The sequence below is a fragment of the Peromyscus leucopus genome, chromosome 4 (genome assembly GCF_004664715.2).
Source record: "Peromyscus leucopus breed LL Stock chromosome 4, UCI_PerLeu_2.1, whole genome shotgun sequence".
NCBI lineage: Eukaryota > Metazoa > Chordata > Mammalia > Rodentia > Cricetidae > Peromyscus > Peromyscus leucopus.
The window spans coordinates 143,010,463-143,032,509 of NC_051066.1; the positions used below are offsets into that span (position 1 = coordinate 143,010,463).

At 48.3% G+C, this 22,047-nt stretch overlaps 1 protein-coding gene across 4 annotated transcripts in view; it reads left to right on the forward strand.

Annotated features, from left to right (window-relative positions):
- Positions 1–22,047, forward strand: part of Phactr3 (phosphatase and actin regulator 3) — a 232,203-nt gene that overhangs the window by 83,383 nt on the left and 126,773 nt on the right. Inside the window, exon 1 of one of the 4 annotated variants that reach the window (XM_028857285.2) lies at positions 13,525–13,713. The exons of the other annotated variants lie outside the window; for them this stretch is intronic. The gene's annotated coding sequence lies outside the window, so the exon portion shown is untranslated. Of the gene's footprint in view, positions 1–13,524; positions 13,714–22,047 lie in introns of those variants that run through there. 4 annotated transcript variants of the gene reach the window in all.

Here is a 22,047-nt window from a genome sequence, read left to right on the forward strand (position 1 = left end):
GGGATAGGAATGTGGGGTCGGGAAGGGTGCTGATCCTCTCCTGCAGGCAGGTCTTATTTACAAGTCCCTGTGGGTCTGACCAGCATCAGCCCTGAGCTTGTGTCCTAGAGCCCAGAAAGAGCCCATCGGCCTTTGTTTCCAGGGAATGTCATTGTAACCTATTACTTCTGGGCTAGACATAAAAGCTCCACCTGCATGCCTTTTCATCACTAACTGCGGGATAATTTCCAGGAAACAATAGATTGCTTCCTTGGGTCTGCCTGCGTCCTGCTCTTAAGCAATGTTTTGTGAAAATTCGGTGTACAGCAGAACCTCCCTGGTGGCCGTTTCAGCATTCATGAATGTCGGGGGATAAATCTCCCGCTGTCAGGAGTTACTCGCCCCTGGGGTCTCTGTCCCAGTGTTCCAGCTTGAGGATGTGTGCAGGTTACTGTCTGATTCTGCATGTGAAGTCATTCAATGGTTTGGAAGAAAGGTTGGGAGTCTCAAGTTAGAGCCTGAAAAGGAACAGGGAAACTGAGTCAGAGAGGTATGTGATTTTAAGTTCATGGTTTCCTAAGGTGCCTGCTGTGTTCCAGGCTGCAAGGATATTTCCACCCAGTGGGAACTGGGCATTCTGGATCCTGAGGACTTAGGAGAAGGGAGAGGTCTGCATGCTGGCAGACTCACCCCATCCCCCCAAAAGCTGCTTTCTCCTTAGGGGGCCCTGAAAGAAGGTCAGCTCACATACTTGGTGTGTGTGCAGTATGGTTGGTTTTTATGTTCTGCTTTGTGGATGAGGTACAGAATGGTGAAATGCATGCTCATTTTAAAAACACCATTTCTAGGAATAATAAATTATAAAAAAAAAAAGTCATGGTTGAAATTCATTCAGAAATAATCAAAGCTGGGTTGTCTGGGCGCAGAGAGGATCCAGGGAGAGCTGTTTGGAAGCTGACATTCACTTGTCACCTAAGTATAACTCTTGCAGAAGTAAACATTCCCAGAAAGATCTGTGAATTCACTGCTATTCAGCTTCACAACTTATACCAGTGAACTAAAATAAGAAAAACAGGAAGCCCCCTATGGAAACACGCCATCTCTTTACATACACCGTGGTCCTTCCCTAAGCCACATCATAAGTGAGTAGCTCAAGTAGTTTACAGTTCTGTGTACAGGCAATATATGCATTTTTCTTACAGACAATGGTTTATATTAATTCCTTGATTGCCAAGGAGTAGCAGCTCCAGTCAGTGTCATATACCCTCAGCATGGTGTCTGTACACTGTTGTTACATAATGCAGTCACCTGACTTGTGAGGTGATGGTTCGTATCATGTATGTTCAGAACGTTCCATTTTTAAAAATCTAAAATATCATTATTAAGAGCAGCCTGCTTCCCCTGAAGTCACACACTGTGAAGCTGGAGAGTTGCTAGCAGGAAGTACCTGGCCTGAAGACCCCGTCAGATCCTCTTATGGAGGTAGCTGAAGCCAGTTTCTCTTGGGTCCCAAGGCTAATGCTCTGGAGCTCTTGATGCTGAGCCGGGTGGTGCTATTTTTAGCTCTCTTCCTTCATGCATCTTGACATCATTTGACATGTCACAGCTGAGTCTCCGCTGTGCAAGGCAGTTACCGCACTCTGTCATCTGAGTTTTGTGGGACAAAAATAGTCTTTACCTAAGCACATTTATTTATTGTATATTATATTTATTATCGGGGGGGGGTTATGATATAAATTACTTTTAGAAGATACAAAATAAGGCTGGGGAGATAGCTTAGTTGTGCAAGTGTGAGAGCTTGAATTTGATTCTCCAGAACACATGGACAAAAGCTGGATGTGGACCTTGTAATCCCAGCACTGCAGAAGCAGAGACAGGGAGATCCCTCGGGCTCCCAAGCCAGCCAGTCATCAGAGCGTAAGTGGTGAGTTCAGACCAGTAAGAGGCTGTCCATGAAAAGACTCGTTCAAGAACGGCACCCAAGGTTGACCTCCAGTCCTCCACACCGAAGCACACACATGTGCACGTGAATGCACATGCATGCATAGACACAAAGTAAAGACTATCCTTTTTATTTTGTTTCCATCAGTCTGTCTGCCCATGACCACCAAGGGTAAGGACTGCTAGTCCTTCACTGGGCCATGGTCCTGAGCTTGGAACACCTGCATCATGCAAAGCTCACACGTGGGGTTTCTGAGTCTTAAGACCAAGGAGCAGCAAGAAGATTTGATTCTCCGGCAGTCCTGGATGAGAGTGCTGGGGACGTGTCCTGTGCCCCAGATCTAGGTTACCCTGGATGACCTCAGAAATTGAAAGAGTAAAGAGCCTACTTCAGAAATAGATGGAAGAGCAGGTGACATTAGTTGTAAGATGAACTTGACTGGGAAAGAACTAAACATGTTAGTCAGACGTGGTAGCTGGGGCTGAGTACTACCGGGTGATGGCAGGAAGGATTCCTTCAACTATGAGGTATGATTCTGGTATTTTGGGAGGATGAGGTTCAACTGTCTGGAGTTTGAGGGGTATGAGCCATGTACTTGGCTCTGAAACTCTTGCTGGTTGAGTCCATACAGGTACAAATGAACTTGTTGCCGGTGAGCACAAAAGTGCAGTGTGGTGTTGCTGTTTGCTGGAGCTGTGGGCATCACATTGCTTGAGATGCTTCTCTGCCTATGGAGATATCTGATAAGTATTCAAAATGCAAGCTAGGCCTTAGAGACTTGGGAGAGCATCTCCATGGCAGAGGTCTTGCTAGCATGTTTGAGGCACTGGGCTGCATCTCCATCACAAACAAAAACAAAAGAAAAATGGGACATAGAACCGCAGCAGAGAATAAATTGATGCAACAGGCCTGTCTCAGCTAAGCTGCTGTGGGAACGTGTGTGTATATATGAGAACAAACACACACATGCCACACCCCCTCTCAGTCAAGGGTCTTTCATTTCCTTCCTCCGGCTTTCCTCCATCTTCTGTTCTTCCTTCATGTTTTCATATTCTTCTGTTCCTCTCCACTTCCCTCCTCCCCATCTCTGCACACGATGCTTCCCTACCTCCTACCTCCTCTTGGCCATCTGATAGCAATCTGGTCCACAGGGATTCTGTCCATGGATGTCTACAGATGCACTCAGAGGGAAGGTGTGTCAAGTGCAAGTTGTTTCTTTGGGGTCTGCCATGCTGTGGCCTGGCTTGTGGGATAAATGGTTCCACTCACTTGCCCGTGACTCGTGCTTCTTGCCAGCACAGCTGAGAAGGAGTCAAGGCAGAAACCACAGGCCCACCCGGCAGGAAACACTGGCTTCCTGCCTGATGCCAGCATTTACTCACCCTTACTCACTTTTTCACATCCAGGTCCACCACAAGCACATTCACTCGGCAGACACAACAAGGTGTCAAAGCTCTGGAGTCAAGTGGGTCTACATGTAGTCATCCACTGCAGTATTTTCCTGTTGTTATGTTCAAAACCTTCATAAGACATTTTGATAACTGTAGCAGTAACCTGGGTCTCTACGGGAATGCCACAGGTTTCCGTTCTAGGATCTGAGCCTTCAACACTGACCTAACCAACTTGGCACATTTGTCACCTAGGAAGAAGGTGGAAATCAATATTTTTCCTTTGTTAAAACTCATTTTATACAACTTCGATATAAAATATTTTATTAGTTCCTTGAGAATCTGTATGACATATTTCGATCATATTCACCCTCTCCAACTCCTCCCAGATCTACACCCCTCCTTCCTCTGTTTGTCTAAACCAATCAAGTTCAATCTGTGCTGTCCATATCCTCTTGGCTGTGTGGCCATCCCCCTGAGAATCTTATCAGTGTGGCCCATGTGCTCCCGAACCCAATGGCAGGCACCTCAGTCAGCAGAGTGTGTGTGAGAGGCTGAGCCCACAGGAGCTTACTGTCAGTAAACTCCAGGGACTCAGGTTTGCAAAGCTCATGGACCCTCTCCCGCCTAGGGTTCAGGATGGGCGAGAACCAGACCTTTCAGGGTCTCCAGGCAACTATCGGTGTACACAGGGTGGTGTGAGCAGAGCAAACAAGTTTGCTGTTGCCCTGAGTTCGCATGCTTTTCGGGGGATGGACAGCAACATCACCTAGTATCCTGCCTGCTAGCAGTGAGCATTGTGGGAAATGAATAGAGAAATGGGACAGAGAAGGGACTTGTTGATGTGGTGGGTGGCAGGGACCATGTGCTAACTACAGTGGCAGGGTGAAACGCCAAAGGAGGTGACGTCTGAGCAAGGACCTGATGGGGTTAGGAAATGAGCAGAGTAAATTTATTTCTTTTTTCTTTTTTTTTTCTTCTTCTTTTTTTCCCCCAAGACTGTAAAACAGTCCTGGATGCCCTGGAACTCACTCTGTAGACCAGGCTAGCCTCAAACTCATGGAGATCTGCCTGCCTCTGGAGTGCTGGGATTAAAGGCGAGTGCCACCACTGCCCAGTGAAAATAGTAGATTTCTATCTGGAGAGAAGCCTTGTGAGCAGGGGATGGACGCCCCAGTGCAAAGGCTCCACGTAGGAACCTGCCTGAGACGAGGAGCCCAGGGCAGCTAGAGCTACATGCATTCCCTGCTGAGAGACAGGAGGCAGCATGGAGATCACTTTGGCTTTGGTCTGAATGTGATAGGAGCCACCTGAGGTTTGAAATTCAGAGTAGTGTCCAGCACTGATTTAAGAGAGCCTGTGGACCACCAGGGTGGGGACGGACCAGTGAGAAAGAGGGCTGGCCAGGCTGGAGGCCGTGGTGGCTGTGAGGCCACGGCGGCTGTGAACCCGGCAGATGAGGGATGGTCACAGGGAGGGACATGTCTCGAAGACGGAGGCGGCAAGAGCGGCCGGAGGAGTGACTAGAGAAGCAGGACATGCAGCTGTCTCAGGGGCACTTAGCTTCGTTCTCAGCCCTGGAAGAATTGACCTGGGAGGAAAGGGAGGCTTCGGCAGAGCAGTTGGGGGAGATGGAGGTACAGGTGTGACCATGACAACTTTGAGATCTGTGTTGTAAAGTTGGGAAAGTGACCAGGGCTGAAGGGACCCCTGTAGGGGCCACAGTTGTGCTGAGTGTGCAATAACATACTCTTTCCCAGATTCACTTATTTGTCTGCTGCCTGCATCCAATTTGCTGAATCCTTTCTTTTAATCAAAGTCTTTTTTTAAAAAAAAAGAAATTCTTTTTAAAAAGAAATCTCTTGTTGGAAGCAGAAATCCAGTAGCACTGTGTCTGATGAAAGGCAGCCTTTACCTGAGACAGTAACTGTAAAGCCGTATGTAGTGGGCTGGGAAGACACTCAATGGGAAAAGCCCATGCTGCACAAGCTTGAGGGCCTGGGTCTGTGATCCCTGAACACACATAAAAGCCAGGCACAGCCACCTTCGCCTGTAATCCCAGCACTGGGGAGGGGGTTGGGAGGGTCCCCAGGGACTGACTGGCAAGCCAGTCCAGCCAATCAGTGAGCTGCAGGTTCACCAAGGGCTCCTGTCTCAAAGATGAGGATGGACAGCAATAAGAATAAATATAACCATTGCCTCCACAATCAGGGCATGTGTGCATATGTATATACAGGTGCACACTCATGCAACACACACACACACACACACACACACACACACACACACACCCTCAAATCAGTAAACAAAACAACACGTGCAGTTCACATTAGACGTGGTCTCTCACTGAGGGTGTCAGGCTGGAGGACCCGCTGAACTTCATAAATAAGGCAGGAATGGGTGTTAGGACGTCACAGACAACTGAGTGCTAGATTAAGGCAAGGCTCCCTTGGTGGTATTAGAAGATTACAAGGAACTGCAGAGACTCTGATGTCTATGACCTTTGGGTCCACAGATGCCCAAGTCACTTCATGATCTCCTTCTCTGTGCCTGATCCCTGAGGAGGCGCGGAGTGGAGCAGCTGTTCCCTGGGGAGCACAGAACAAGGAAGCGTGGGGTCTGCCTTGACCCTAGGCAGACGTTTGGTTCACTTTCCTCATCTTTGAGACGAAATATTCACTAGAAGCAAGTTCAGGGAGAATGGGTTCATTTGTGCTCACAGTGTGAGAGGATGTGGCCCATCATGGAGGTAAAGACACGAGAGAGCTCACAGTGGTAGAAGAGTGTGGCTGGGACTCCTTATATCCCTCAGGGCTCCCTGGCCAGGCTCTCAGGGACAGCTTCCAGAAGTCTATTTTTCTACCAGGTAGTCTTGACTTACTGAAAGCCCCACAGCTTCCAGAAAGACAGTACCAGATGGGGATGGAGTGTTTAAGCCTATAGGGGCATTTCACATTCAAACCATATCTACAGGAAAGCTGGTTTCTCCTCAACAGATTTGAAGATGGTAACTTGATAAAGAGGAAGTGAGGTATATCTCAGGTGGTTCAGGGAGCAGCACTGACCCTGCTGGGAAGGCTAGTGACCCACAGGCTTCCATTCTCTCTGAGCATTCCCACTAGAGTTTGGTCTTTTGAAAATAAGCAACCCCCTTCTTGAGTGAGATTTCCACAGTCGTTCATTTATCCATCCATCCATCCATCCATCCATCCATCCATCCATCCATCCATCCATTCATTTTTTCATTATGTTTATGTGTCTCTGTGTTAGTATGTATAGGTATCCTCAGAGAGATGGTTTATGAACTATCCATGTGGGTTCTGAGAACCAAACTTGGGTTGTGTTGTATAGTTCTGTCAATTTGCCACAAACTAAAGTCATCTGAGAGGAGGGAACCTCAACTAAAAAACAGTGCCTCCATGAAATTGTGCTATAGGACATTTTCTTAATTAGTAATTGATGGGGGAGGCAGCCCATTGTGGGTGGTGCCATTCATGGGCTGGTGGTCCTGGGGTCTATAAGAAAGCAGGCTGAGCAAGCCATGGGGAGCAAGCCAGTAAGCAGCTCCCCCACCCGCCATGGCCTCTGCATTGGCTCCTGCCTCCAGGTCCCGCCCTGTGTGAGTTCCCGTCCCCCCTTTGTTCAATGATGAACAGTGCTGTGGAACTGTGAGCCAAATCAACCCTTTCCTCCTCAGCTTGCTTTTGTCATGGTGTTTCCTCCCAGCAGAAGAACCCCTGGCTGAGACATGGGTGCGCTTAACTGCTGAGCCATCTCTCCAACCTGACTAGACTTTCTTTGCACTGAATGAGTTTCCCCTTGGGTGTTTATTTCAGTCTCCTTCTCTGGTTGCTAGCTTTCAATGCCTGATGTGCACCAGATCTGACCTCTCTCACTGCAGAGCTGTGCAGCACAGAGCTGGGTATTTCCTTAGCTCGTTTGGCTATGACATTTCTGGGCCACAGCCAGCCATTGCCCTTCTTTGTGGGGTGCTCTGGGAATAGGATGGCATCTGGGCATTGAATATTGGAGAGAGGAGTTACTGTCCACATATGGCTGTTGAGACATGCATAGCAAAAGAGGTTTGGATTTTTGAGGTGCCCTCTGATGTACCTTTGTGGTTTTTGCCTTGGGTCAATTCTATGGAGATCCCCCGATATCCTGGAGCTGTTTCTGGACTGGGGCCAGTTTTCCAATCACACCCAGCACTGTTTGAGCATCTTTGGGATGCTTGGAAGGTGTCAGATGGAAGGATAGGTGAATGGACAGATCTGCCATCACAGGCCAGCCATGACCCTGGGCCCCTGAGCCTTGCTGGCCCCACAGTCTAGCATTCAACCACATGCTTAGCCGCTCTGTTCTTGCCAGCCCTTCACATCTAGGCCCTGCTTTATGGAACCTTGAGTCTTCTTTGTCACCCCATCCTCAACCCCAGTCCAAAGGGCCTTGGGTTCCTAGTCACTGTAAGACACATGGACCCAGGCAGCTTCCTGCAGGATTCCTGCCTCATGCTCTGGCCGGTCTTTGACTTGTTTTCTGCCCAACAGCCTATTAGATGTTGTCTTTCATCCCCTGTTCCCATCACCCTGGGCATAAACTCCAGACTCAACCCAGGCTCTGAGATCCCATCTTACCTCCATTCCTGGGGAGCACAAGCCATGCAGCCTGGTGGCTGAACCTTGGACCTGGGAGCAGGGCCATCTGGGTTTGAACCCTGGCCCCACTGTGTGTTGGGTCTGCCACTTTGCTCCGTTCTTTCCTTGTCTATACAGCATCAATGACAAAAGGTTCCCTCCACTCACAGTGGATCATGAGGCTTAGTGAGGACGCATGGGTGTTGAGCCCTGCCTGGTGCAGGCATTTGTTGTTACTGCACTCAAGGCATGCTGGCCACTCCAGCCCTCCTCTCCTGCTCCTTGAACTTGACAGACAGTTCCCAGCCTCAAGGCTCGTTATTCTCGTTCTAAGAACACTCAGCAATTGTGGCTTGTCCAGACTATTGTTCTTTGTGTCTCCCATCAAATGCCACCCCCTCAGAGCAGCCCTCCACAGTCACCCTAAAGAGCCATCTCAACTGGGGTTCTCCATCATGGCTTTGCTTGATGGTGTGTTATTTTTCATGGTCAGAGTGTTATGACATACTGGTGGCCACCCTGCCAGTCTCTGCCTATATCATGTTTCCTGGAGCAGCAGGCCCTCAGGACAATTGAGTGGCTAATGAAGGGAAGTTTGGGGTGTGCAGGTGGTTTGCACCCTGCTCTCCCTGTCCCTACATGAGTTTATAAGGTGCCACTTCTAAGGCATGCCCATCCCTTATGCCCCATGCCATGTGGCAGACCTCCTGTAGGGTGTCAAGTTTTGGGGGCCCTGAATCATGTTTTCTTATTGACTGGGAGCAGAATGAGGGTGAAGAGAGAGGGCAGGGTATGGGCTGGCCTGGCTGTCTGGGTGTCCTTAGCCTGACCGTCTACTCACCAAGTAACCCTGACAAACTGAGCCCTCAGTAGCTCACTATCCTCCCCTATACAAGCAGAGGAAATGGTAGTACGTTCTTCCAGGGATGTAGGGCAGATTAAATGAGTCTGTTACATTTACAGCCCTAGAACTAGCCAGAACTGGAATAGCACTTGGTATATAGTAAGTAGTATTTGAATGTGAGCTGCTGTGAGATTGTCAACAGTGGTGATGATGGTGATTATATTGGTGATGATCATAATGATGATGGTAATGGTGGTAGTGGTATAATGTGGTGATGGTGATGATGGTGGTGATGGTAATAATAGTGAGAGTAGTTATGGTGTGCTTTTGACTATGGTGCTGTTGATAGTGCTCCTGGTAGTGGTAGTATTGACAGTGGTAGTCATGGTAATGGTGAGAATGATAGTGATAATGATGGCAATGATGGTAGTGATATTATTGACAGTGATGAAAACAATGGTGATGCTGAAATGATGGTATTGTGGATGATAATGGTGACAATGGAGATGGTGGTGATGATATTGGTGTTGCTGTTGGCAAGGATGATAGTGATGATGACATGGGGATGCAAGTAACAGTGGCGATGGTGATGGTGATGATTATGGTGTTGGTAACAAGGACAATGGTAGAGGTATTATGACGGTACTATTGGTGGTGGTGGTGAAGGCAAGAGTGACGATGGTGATGAGGAAGAGAATGGTGACAATGGAGATTGTAACCATGACGATGGAGATAGTAGCAATGTGTGATGGAGAAACAAATGTGGTCCTTTGTAATAGAGTTCAGCATATAGAGCAGAGTGGATTTAGTGAAAATCCTGGAGAGTACGTTGGCGAGCTAGGACACCGGCCAGTATTTCTGGGGACGGTACTATCTTTGTTAGCAGCGTCAAATGGATGTAGCAGACTCACAATACTGGAATCCACACAGGCTGATGGCAGGATTGCTCTTTCTGAGTGTGGCCTAGAGCCTCCAAGAGTGTCAAAGATGACTTTGGAGCTGTGATTCTCACTTCCTCTGTGGCACAGGACCCATTTTAAGATTTCCAATCTGTTACACATTGATCCTTTCATGGATGTGGAAAGAAACACCATCAACACATTTCTCTTATGGGTGCAGGAATGTGCACTGCACCATCCAAATACTTACTTCATGGCCAATAGCAACACCTTCCAGGCGGCCATTGGTCCGTGGTCACCATTGCCATCATCACCATCATCATCACCATCATCTTTGCATCATCATCACTGCCACTGCTGTCCCCACCACCATCAACAGTGGCACTATCATGCTACTGGAGAGCATCACTGTAGTGTGACTCATTCTACAGAGCCCCCGGTCAAATGGCCACTTTCCCTTACATCTCTTCAGCAGGCTGAGTGTTCATATAGAGAAGAGAGTTTTACTTGTGACTGGAGCTATCTTTGATACTCGATACTGGCTGTTTTCCCTCATTTAAGGAGCAGAGAACAGTCTCGGGCGTGCAGCCATGGAAGGGCACAGAGCCTTGCCAGGATGTAGTAATTACATTGACTCGTGTCCATTGCATTTATTCTGTGGCTGCATAACATTTCTGGAAATTGATTCTGATATTCCTAGCAGAGTCAATATGTAAAGTTCTTCTCATAGAGAAGTTCATTTAGGTGCCTAAAATAAGTTCCTTAAAATACAAATTATACAGTTAGCGCATCTGAATGTATTCATGCAGCAAACCCCCGCAGGTGGCGCCAGGAGGGCTCTTGACACCTTTGCAGAGTATTCTTGCCAGAGCTCAGGCCAGCAGGTGGCGTTGGGAGGGTGTAGAAGTTCAGGGTCACTTGGGGTCATGCAAACTGTTCTACCTCATTGGTGGGGAGGGCCAGCTTCCTCATCACAAAGCCCTGCAGTGTGAGAAACCACAGACCGGCTTAGGTGTGGTATCCGGGAATGTGGGGCTGATTACTCCTTTCCCAGGGAGGCTCTGTGTCCAACTTTTCATCAAGCCTCCACTCCTTGCTCAGAACCCGACCCTGCCTTGGCGTGTGTGAGATGTTGAGTCACATGTCTTCCCTGCTGGGTACCTCCTCCCTGCTCTCTTCCTGGCTCTGTCTTGTTTCACCCATCACATACCTCATAAAAATGGTAGGTGACCTTTCAATCCTCCCCCCCTTTTATTTTGAATATGTTGGGTAATGAATCAATGGTGAACAGATAAATAATGACAAAACTTCAAACCATGAGATCTCTTCACGTGATCAGGACAGAGGGGCAAAGAGCATTGTGGGACACTGGCTTTGTTCCCCAGCTCAGGCTGGGTGATGTCACGCTGTTCCCAGCATTAATTTCTATTCTTTACCGGTGTTCAGATCTCAGACCTCTATTTCAGATACAACACAGAACTCTCCGAGCCTCCTATTTGCATCCTGTGTGGGCCGAGGTGCCTGGCTTCATTCTTGCTATATATACCCAGCATCTCCTGGGTATTTTTAAATGCGTCTCTGTGGACGGACCCAGCTTCTTAGTCGTGTACAGGCTCATCACTGTACCAGGGAGTTGCCATGCAGTTTTCAGGGCCCTGGGGCAGGTGGCACACAGGCCATGTGTGTTCACAAATGGGCACCGTGCTCCTTGCAGGCTACAGGGCTGCCTTGGGGGAGGGCAAGGCTCAGGTTCTGAGCTGTTGGTGCCCTCTTGCAGGATGCCAGGGGACTGCATGACCTGCTGCTGCCTCCAGCTCCCAGGAGCCACTGCCCCAGCCCCCTGCACCTTACCCCCACCCCGTCCTGCCTCCTGGCATCATGCAGAGTGCAGCTCACTTCCATTTACCTTGTCCCCTCCACCCACCAAGCTGAGGAACAACCTCTGGATAACTGCAGAGGCTCCTCCATCCCCTCCTCTGTTAGGACCTCTAACTGAGTCTCTGATGGGTAACCCTGGCAACCTTTGTGTGCATGTGTATGTTCCAGTGTGAACACATGCACGTGTAAACGCAGGTATGTGCCTGTGCATGTAGAAGTCAGAGGTCAACAGCCTCAGGTGCCATTCCTAAGTCCTCATCTGTCTTGTTTTTCAGATAGTCTTTCTGGGATCTAGGGATTGGCATGTGGGCTAGGCTTGCTGTCCAGTGAGTCCCAGGGATCCTTTGTGTCCACTTTCCTAGCAATGGGATGATGAGCATATGACTCCACACCTGGCTGTGTGTGTGTGTGTGTGTGTGTGTGTGTGTGTGTGTGTGTGTGTGTGAAGGTTCTAGGAATTGAACTCAGGTTTCATGCTTTCAAAGCCCACCGTTTACCACTGAGCTGTCTCCCTAGCCTGGGTGTCGTCTTTTATATCTGAAGTGTCATCGGGGCTGGGCACTCGTGCTGTCCCATGCCCATGTTCCTATACTGCTTAAAATTCCTCAGTAGTTTAACCAGGATTTATAAAAGGAAACAAACCAACAGATGATATCCTTCAGATAATAAGAGAGCTCCCTTGCCACCACACCAATTCCACTTTCCCTGCTACGGCAGCCTGGTGATGGCATGGTCCTCTCACCTAGAAACCTGGAGATTTGCTCTAACCAGTAAAGTTACCAGCCAGGTAGCTCCGCCCCCATTGTCATGACAGCAGGCCTGTGCCCAGCAGTGTTCTGCTTGTTCTGGCCTTCCATAGCTGCCCTGTACAACTCCCTGCTCAACACTGCCTCCTCTTGGTGTCCTTGATCTGCGCTTGTCCTGCTGGGCATCACTCCACTGTCCGTGGTGCCAGTGGATCTGTATATCACCCTCTTACCCACAGTGTGTCAGTTCTGCATAGCCCAGCTCTGTGCCTCCTTAGACCTTGGCCCTAGATTTCATCATGGGTCATCATGGATGTGGTCATCTCATGCAGGCAGAGCCTTGGCTGGCACTGTGGAGAGTCTGTATGTCACAGAGAAGCTCACAGACCAAGGCAGGGAAGGGTCTTTCTTTTCCTGTCTCCCTTCACCAGCCATCTCTCTCTCCGCTAAGCATTGCATGGACTGTGGCTTCATTTGCAGGTTTCCTGGGGAAAGGAAATAACCCTTGCTGATCCACCACACCCTGGAGCATCAGATGCTCAGGCACAGAGTGAATATTGAGCTACTTCTGGTCTTGTAATGCCACTGAGACCCTCCAGAGATACCTGTCTATCAGTCTCAGTTGAGGCTCTTGGCCATGAGGGGCTAGGATGGCATCCCCGTACATGGGCTGGGCAAAGGCTGGATGATTCTACAAGATACAAGAGAAAGTCAGGGCCATCCCAGCGTTAGATTCCACCAAAGCAGGGGCCTTTGCTCACATGAGGGAGGTGGCTGAGGTTCGGCTGCCATGGCCAAAGACAAGGAGGGCACGGAGTCACACACAAGCTCTATAGCACCTCTGTCCTGAGAGAGCCTGTCTTCTCCTGGGGAAGCTACCTCAGGTTGTCAGCAGGCCGACTTCGTCTCTCCTTCTTTTGTAGTGCTCTTCTATTCAATTTCTACAGGTTTGTGTGTTAGGGATCCAGACCTCAGTCTGAGGTAAAGGAACAGTTGGTTTTAGCTTGATGCTAACATACTGACTACTCGTAGAGATTCTTGTCAGATAGACATTGTCATTTTTATGGAGGTAAATTTATCTGGGCCTTTCTTCTTTTATGATGTCTGGGCTTTGTGTCACAGTTGGAAGGGACTTCCATACTTGAAGAGTGTTTTAAAAATGTCTTCTTTTAGTCTTATTTTAAAATGTCTTTTTTTAATATTTAAAACTTTGCTCAATCTGGAATTTATTTTGATATGAAATGTAAGGAGTGCATTCAAACTTCTTTTTTTATTTTTCTGGTGCTGTAGCTCAAACTGGGGACTTGTACCATGAAATTCTAACCTCAGCCTCGAGTTACTGAAGACAGGCCAGCCTCAAACTTGGGACACCCCTGCCTCATACCCCAGTGCCGGGATAACAGGTGCATATCACCATATTTGCCGTAACTGACTTTCATTATGGACTCTCAGCAGTTGCCCTGGGGCCCTTCACTGACTAATCCCTCCCGATTCTGTCTCCTCTTTCATGAATGTGCTCGACTCCCACATGATGCTGGGCATATCTTATTTACTCACTGAGGTCTGTCTGTTATTGGAGCTTTTGTGTTTTAATCATCACACCCTATTTATATTTTTTAATAACCAAATATCAGTTCTTTTCCCTTCCCTGTCTCTTCTTTTTAATGTAAGTTTTACCTTAGTTACTGTATTTCTTTCAAATCTTTGAAAACTTGATGGGATTTTTGGTCATGTGGGAATCGCCAAATTTTAATGAGAGAAGGGCATCAGAGTCTTCTGCCTGACCCCTTTTCTAGGGAGCACAATGATTGTGTCAAGGTGAGGCTGTATTTGGGGTAGTTGATAAAGGAAGGAATCCAGCCCCCTCTACCCTTACCTTTCCCCCACTCAGAGCCTTTCATCTGTGGGCAGGCTGCTAGGACTTGACCTTGTGCACACCCGGTGACCTCATCCTGTGACTTCATCTGGTAACTGTCATCCCTAGCTACAACGGCCCTTTCTGCCCTGTTGTACAGAGGATGGAGCTGAGCTAAGATTTCAGCTGTATCTTCTTCCTGTTCCCATTCTGAGACAGGCCACAGTGTGAGTGGCTGGAGTCTAAAGTTCAGTGTGTGTGTGTGTGTGTGTGTGTGTGTGTGTGTGTGTGTGTGTTCCCATATTTGTACAAGTGTATGTGCACATGTGTGTGTATGTGTGTGTTCCTGTGTTTGTACAAGTGTATGTGCACATATGTATGTGTGTGCACATGTGTGTTCTTGTATTTGTACAAGTGTATGTGCACATGTGTATGTGTGTGCGCACGCGCATGTGTGCCCGTGTGCATACGTGTGTCTCCCACAGGTGACTTCTTCCAGTAAGTACCACCCAATGTTTTTTGAAAGGGTCTCTCACTGGCTTGAGTAGGCTAGGCTGACTGGCCTTTGAGCTGGCGATCCACCTGTCCCCACCTCCCCAACGCTGGGATCACAAGCTCACATCACCACACCTGGATTTTTGTGCTTGGATTCTCATGCTTGCAAGGCAAATTCTTAGTCAGCTGAGCCACCCCTCTATCCCTGGAACTTCATCCTCTCGTGGAGTTGACTCCCCAGGTCTTATTGGAAACTGACCACACTCTGGGAGTTGTTCTTATCCAGTAAACAATTTGGGCCCATCCTGAGATACGGAAACCTGCAGGCACCTCCGTCGGAGCTGCTGGTTATCACGAAAATGTCCAGAATCAGGCGGCAATCCAGAAGGTCACACAGCTTGGTTTGGAGGCGTCCTTGTTTGTACTTGCTCTGATTCTGCATCGATTTATAAATAGCATCCGGCCAACTGCCCAGTGGTGATTTGGGCTGTCCCTCACCAGGGCCCATGTAGCTGGGATGTGAGTATGTGTGGGTTCCTGTGGCCCCAGAAAGAGGAGGAAGGCAGAGACAGTGGCACTGCTGCTGGTGATGCCAGCAGCTGACCTCTCGTCACACCCTGCCCACCACCGTTCTCTACACCCTGCGTGCACTGCCCAGAGCTAATTTTCATGCAGCCTTTTGACACAGGTGCTCTTCTTCTTCACATTACAAGTGGAGCAAACAGTCCCAGAGATGCATGGAAGAGCTGGGGCAGGGATGCACAACCTGCTGTGTATCCCACGGGCCACACCTGCCCTTGGTGCAGCTGTGTGAGAGCTGACATTCAAGCACCTCGTGGAGACTCTCAGCTCCACCCAGAGGACCTTTGCAATTTATAGAGCTCCAAATCTGAATCTCCCCCTGTGAGACGGAGTGATGGTATTTATGTTATAGGTTATGGGGTTTAAAGGAAAAGATACAGACTAAATGTTCAGAGCACCACTCAGCCCAGGAGATTCTCTTTCTCTTTACCTGCATGGCATTTTGGAGCCCGAGTGTTCTAATATGGGTGTGAAGCCATCACTGTGCATCCTGGATGGCTGTGTGCTCTCAGAGCTTTTTATTCAAGTGTTTGGAAGGACTGTGCTCCCATCAACATCACATGCATGGCCTTAGGTAGAAATGGCTTAGCTGCCTCCTGCCTGAAGCAAGAGCGTTGAGGTTTTGTGAGGATTTGGGAGAATTCTTGTTTCTTTTCTGGGATGGTGGTTCTCCATTCTCAATGCCAGAGCTCTTCTCACACTGTGGTGCTCCCCTATGTGTTATCTTCTCACTGTGGTGCTCCCCTTATGTTATCTTCTCATTGTGGTGCTCCCCTGTGTGTTATCTTCTCACACTGTGGTGCTCCCCTGTGTCTTTTTTTTTTTTTTTCTTCTCACTGTGGTGCTCCCCTGTGTTTATTTCTCATGTGTGTGTCTTTCTTTTTGTTTTATCTTCTCACACTGTGGTGCTCCCCTGTGTGTTATCTTCTCACACTGTGGTGCTCCCCTGTGTGTTATCTTCTCACACTGTGGTGCTCTTCCCCTGTGTGTTATCTTCTCACACTGTTGTGCTCCCCTGTGTGTTATCTTCTCACACTGTGGTGCTCCCTGTGTGTTTTTTTTCTGTGTTTGTTGTTTCTCTCCTGTTGTGTTTATCTTCTCACACTGTGGTGCTCCCCTGTGTGTTATCTTCTCACACTGTGTGCTGTGTCTTCTCCTGTGTGTTTTTTTCTTCTCACACTGTGGTGCTCCCCTGTGTGTTATCTTTCTGTTCTTGTGTTATTCTCCTGTGTGTGTTATCTTCTCACACTGTGGTGCTCTCCCTGTGTGTTATCTTCTCACACTGTGATGTTCCCCTGTGTGTTATCTTCTCACACTGTTGTGCTCCCCTGTGTGTTATCTTCTCACACTGTGGTGCTCCCCTGTGTGTTATGTGATAAAGAGAGCTGGTGCTCTGCTAAAAGAGTGTCTCATTGTGGACTTTGCAAAGACAGAACTCCTCTTGTTTCCCTAGTGGGAAACCTGTCATTTCTCCAGGAGATGGAGGCTAGGCAGGCCCCAACAAGATGGTCCTTCTGGTTTGTAGTGGTTTGAATAAGACTGTCTCCCTCCTGCCCTCTACTAGGCCATAGGCTCATATCATTAATGCTTGGTTCTCAGTTAGTGGAACTGTTTAGAAAGGATTAGCCTCTCTACTTCCCGCCATGATAATCATGGTGTCTCTTCACAGTAATAGAACTTTTGCTGGATCCTAACAGTTCTCTTAGGGGTAGGGTGTGTGTGTGTGAAAAGGCATGGAGTCAATGACACAGACACCGGGAGTCAGGTGAAAGGCAAACAGCAGACTAATTTATTCAGTAATGGGGAAAGCCTTATGTATACCCTCCTCCCAGCGCCCAGGCTGTGTCCCAATCTGGTGGCATTGTGTGGTTGCCCCTCATTGACTGGGCACAATCAGGAACTCTGACAGTGCCTGTTGCTAGGCCCTCAGGCAGACTCCAGGTTGGCTCATAAGGAAGTATATTATATGCATGCCTTGGAAACTGGTTTGAGCCAATTTCCTCAACCCTATGGGCCTGTCTTACTACATAGAACAGCAACTAAGACACAGCCATTAGGCAAATGGTCTTTGAGAAAGGAATGGTCTTAGGAAATTAGGCAGATGCCCAGGTAGGAACCAAATAGTCTGGAGGAAAGAAAGCTGAGGTATGGCTGGGTGGAAAGATGAGAAGGAAAAGAGTTTAAATGTCAGCAGTGAGAACAGTGGCTGTAGAGCCTGATGCTTCCTCTTCAGACCTCATCTGCAGAGTTGACCCACAGTGGAACCTTTTCTCTGCCAGATGGTAACACACAGTGGGTCTTAGAATAGTGCTCATGGTGATGGTGGTTCTCACCATTATTCTGGTTGCTGATGGTTAAGACACCATCAACCTAAAGACAGAACAAACTCTAGACTGTGCATCAGGGCTGCTGTGGTCCAAGGAAGTGATGCAGGCCTTGGAAGATGCTGGGACGGAGCAGTGGGTGGCAGTTTGGGGAGGGCAGAATTCACTGCGCTGTCTGTGCTAGGTGTGGCTGAGAGCAACCATTGGCTGAGCTTCCACAGTGTTTGACTGTGAAACCCACCCCCACATTCTTGGTGTTTTGAATATTTGTTCCCTAGCTGGTGGTTCTATGTGGAGAACTGTTGGGGGTGTCTAGCTGGATGGGATAGGTGTTTGAAGGTTGTGCCCAGACCAGGTTCCAGCCACTCTCTGCTACCTGTCCTGCTTCCCCATGTCCAGCCTCTACTGCTGAGAATGCTGCTGTGCCTTACCCCCAAGAATGGACTAAGATGCTGAGCCTACATAAAACTTTCATCCTTTAACTTGCTTCTATGAGGTATTTTGTTCACAGAAGTGAGAAAAGGAACAGAAAAATTGTACCAAAGAAGTGAGGTCATCGCTGTGACTGTACTGACTGTCTCTTGCGTCTGGAGAACTGGCTTACAGAAGTGATCAGAAGAGTTTAGAGCTGTAGGCTGAGAGGATGCTGTAAGGTCTGTGCAATGGGTGGTTCTTGTGTGAGTGAGGAAGTTTCAGATGGTAGCAGAAACCATTACCAGTTTGGTTAGAAGCCATTTGTGTTACATTTTGGCAAATAATGCAGCTGTGTTATGCTTATATCCTGAACATTCACGTGAGGCTGAATTAAAAAGTCATAGACTAATTTATTTGATGGAAAACTCATGAGACGGCATAGAATTCAGGCTGTGGCATGGTCATAGCTAGCTGCCTTTGGCCAGGTATATACTGAGTGCCAGGAAGATTTGGAAACTATGCAGTCTGAGCAGAAAGAGGGTTTATTTAAAATTGAAGACAAGATGGTTTGGTTAGTCACAGAGGTTAGTGTGGTTACAGAGAAGGGACATGCTTTGAAGCTGGGGATATAGGGAATGTGCTTGGCAGTGAGATCCCATCCAAGAAAGGTTCCAGTGAATAGAAAAGAAAAGCTATTGGAATTATTCCCTTTAAACAGAGGGGCCCATATAAGTGCTGTTTACCATGAAGATACCCAGAGGCTACTTCTTGAGCTGCCAATCAAACTTGACATCATCGGTGTGGTGCTGGTATTGCAGGCATACAGCATATAGGATTTACACAGTTATGGAATGGAGGCTTGCACTATGGCTTCCCCCACCCCCAAAGCCTGGAGGCCAGGCAATGTGTGGCAGGGTCAGATTCTCTCTGTAGGCCTCAGATCATGCTGTGCATGAAACTTGGACAGTGAAACTCAGCTTGTAGTGGAGATCCCATGTTGGAGATGCCAGGAACATGAGATATCTGCTGGGAAAACTTCAAGCGGTAAGTAGAGAGAGCAAAAGAGAAAGGCCACATGTGCTGCAGATGGAGGGCATGCAGATGAGGCTGCAGGTGGCAGGACATGTATGTGGGGCTGCAGGCAGCAGGACATGCAGGTGACAGGGCATCTGGATGGGATAGCTTGGTATCATTGGTGTTCACATCATGGCACCACACACCACCTGGAAACTGGACATGGAGTTACAGGTTTTAATGTTTTCCTTTCTGGGTCTGGATTGCTTACCCTGTGTCATTATATAGAGAACATAGAAACTGCATTTAGTTTCATGGGGACTTTGGCAGTTAAGAGTTTGCCTTGGATCATAGGGAAGACAGGACTTAACAGTGTTGGGACTGTTAGGACTCTGTAACTCTCGAAGTTGAACTCAATGCATGGCCATGAGATGTCGAGGGTCAGGGCTGGAATGATGATGCTTGAATTGGAAACTTCCTTGGTAAGTGCATGTTTTCAATACTTGTTCACCACTGGGTGGTACTGTCTTGGAAGACGATGGGGCCATTAGGTGGTGGGGCCTGACTGGTGGACGTATAGACAGGAGCAAACCTTTGAGGTTGTAGATGGCCCTGACACTGGCCACTCTCCTCTTCCTGGGCCTGTATGACATTAATTGATTGCAACAGGTTTCCACTAGAGTGTACTCCAAGCTACCTTCCCTGCCATGGTGGACTAAGAACCCCCGAAACTGTGAGTCAAATTAATCTTCCCTCTCTTTAGTCACTTCTGTCAAGTATTTTGGTCACAGAGATGAGTAAAGTAGCATCAGTCACATAGTAAAGTTTAGTCTATGAGGTCTCTCAGATATTGCTCTTTGTGTGCACACTCACTTGCTCTTCACAACTTCCCTCACAGTGGAAGCATGCCAAAACAAAAACACCATCCATATCCCTTCACCCAGAGGTGAAGGCTGTCCATGTCCTAACCCCCAGAGGGTGAAGGCTATCCATGTCCCACCACCCAGAGTAAAGGCTGCCCATGTCCCACCACTCAGAGATCAAGGCTGTTTCTATCTCACCATCTAGAGACACTTCACATCCAAGTTCAGTTCATTACAGTATGTTTCCCTATTGAGGCATATGCAGATACAAATTCTATAGATAAAACTGTAATTGGGGATGGGTCTATAGCTCAGTGGAAGAGCATTGCCTACCATGCATGAGGCTCTAGCTCCAATCTCCAGTATCACAAGAGAAGGTGAGGCAGGGGATGAGAAGCAAAATCTCTTGCAATTGAACCATTCACCACAGCTATATCATAATTTTAATAAGATTGCTCTGTAAGCATATTCTTATTGCTAGAGCATTTGGGGGGTCAGGAATTTCTCATATCCCCTTAGGTGCCCTGTTTCTGTCACAAATGGAATAATAGTACCTGCCTCACGGAGGTTTGCTTTGCTTTGACTGGGGCGGGGTAATGGCAGCTTCTCTGTCCGCATCAGCTGTGGCCTTTCTCCAACTTACACGACCGGGTAGGAGAGTAATCACTCTGTTGGGCTGTCTGTCAGTGGGCAGTTGTCCTGTGTGCTCTGTGGCTGCCGCAAAGCAAACACAAATGCAGGCCAAGGAAGGGCACGCTGAGCACTATGCGGGCTGGTGATCCAGACGGGGCCGGGCTGGGGAGACACGCCACAGGCAAAGCACTTGCCATGCAAGCCTGGTGACCCCAGAACTCATGTGAAGAGCCGTGCACAGGAGGACACGCACCTGTAACCCAGCATGTCCCTCCTGGGAGAGAGGAGGAGAGTCACACTCAAGCCAGCCTGGCAGCCACAGGATTACACAACACAATTGTCTCAAGCAAGGTGGAAGGAAAGCACCAAGGTTGTCCTCTGACCTCCACAAAGCATGTGCACACCTGCACATAGAGCCCACAAATGTGCACATAAATTAATTTTAAAAAATAAATAAATGATGGAAACAGGCCAGTTGAGCCATCCCTGAGCCTCACCTCAGCCTCGCTCAGCACCAAGCAGTAAACAGTCAATGTTTACCAGGCCCTCCAGAGCCCAAGGAGAGAGAGGTCACTATGGAGACTAGAGACATGTGGAGGCCTCAATGTATAGGGAAACTCTGCTCCTTCTTCAAGGGGCTGAGTGAGTGTGGAGTCTACCTCGGCTCCCCCTTTCTGCCTTCCGCCTCCTTGAGATGCTTCTCACAGTACAGCAGAATCAGCTCATTCGGGCACTGGACATTTGTATGCCAGCCAGTGTCACCGAGAAGGTGCAGGGGTGACTTGGGGAATACTAAAGAGCAACCTCCGCTATGGCTCTGTCCTGCTGGGCCTCTGGGGCAGTTGTCCAATGGTCTTTGTGGAGGGCCTAGCCAGCACTGGAGTGCTTGAGACTGATTGTACCCATGTGTGATATAGGGAGAGCTTGAAGTCACCTTCCTCATAACTTTGAGACAATTTGGCTCTAAGAAAGACTCCTGGACCATGGGGAGTCAGAGGATGAGGTAGGAAGTGAATGGGTGTTACTATCCTCTTGAATTCTCTTCAGGGTTCAAAGTGGAACTTGCTGCCCACTTCACAGGTCATAAAACTAAGACACAGAGGGCTTCGATCAACTCCCCAGATTTGGCAAGGAGCCCACAACCCTTCCCAGGGCCTGTCACAGACACAGGTATGTGTGCCCAGGGAAATCTTCTATACTCTGTCTGCAAGGCATGGGGTTCCAGCCTGTTTTGTTGATTGCTTCTAGAGACTGATTTCAGAGACTTCACAAGGCACAGCATAAAATAAGAAGGGAATAGGGTGCTTATAACCCTGTCTTAGTTAGGGTTTCTGCTGCTGTGAAGAGACATCAGGACCATGGCAACTCTTATAAAAGAAATATTTAATTGGGTGGCTTACAGTTCCAAGTTTCAGTCCATTATCATCATGGTGAGACATGGCAGTGTGCAGGAGACAAGGTGCTGGAGAAGGAGTTGAGAGTCCTTATGTCTTGATCCACAGGCAACAGGGAGTGAACATATACTGCTTAAGCATATAGGAGACCTCAAAGCCCGCC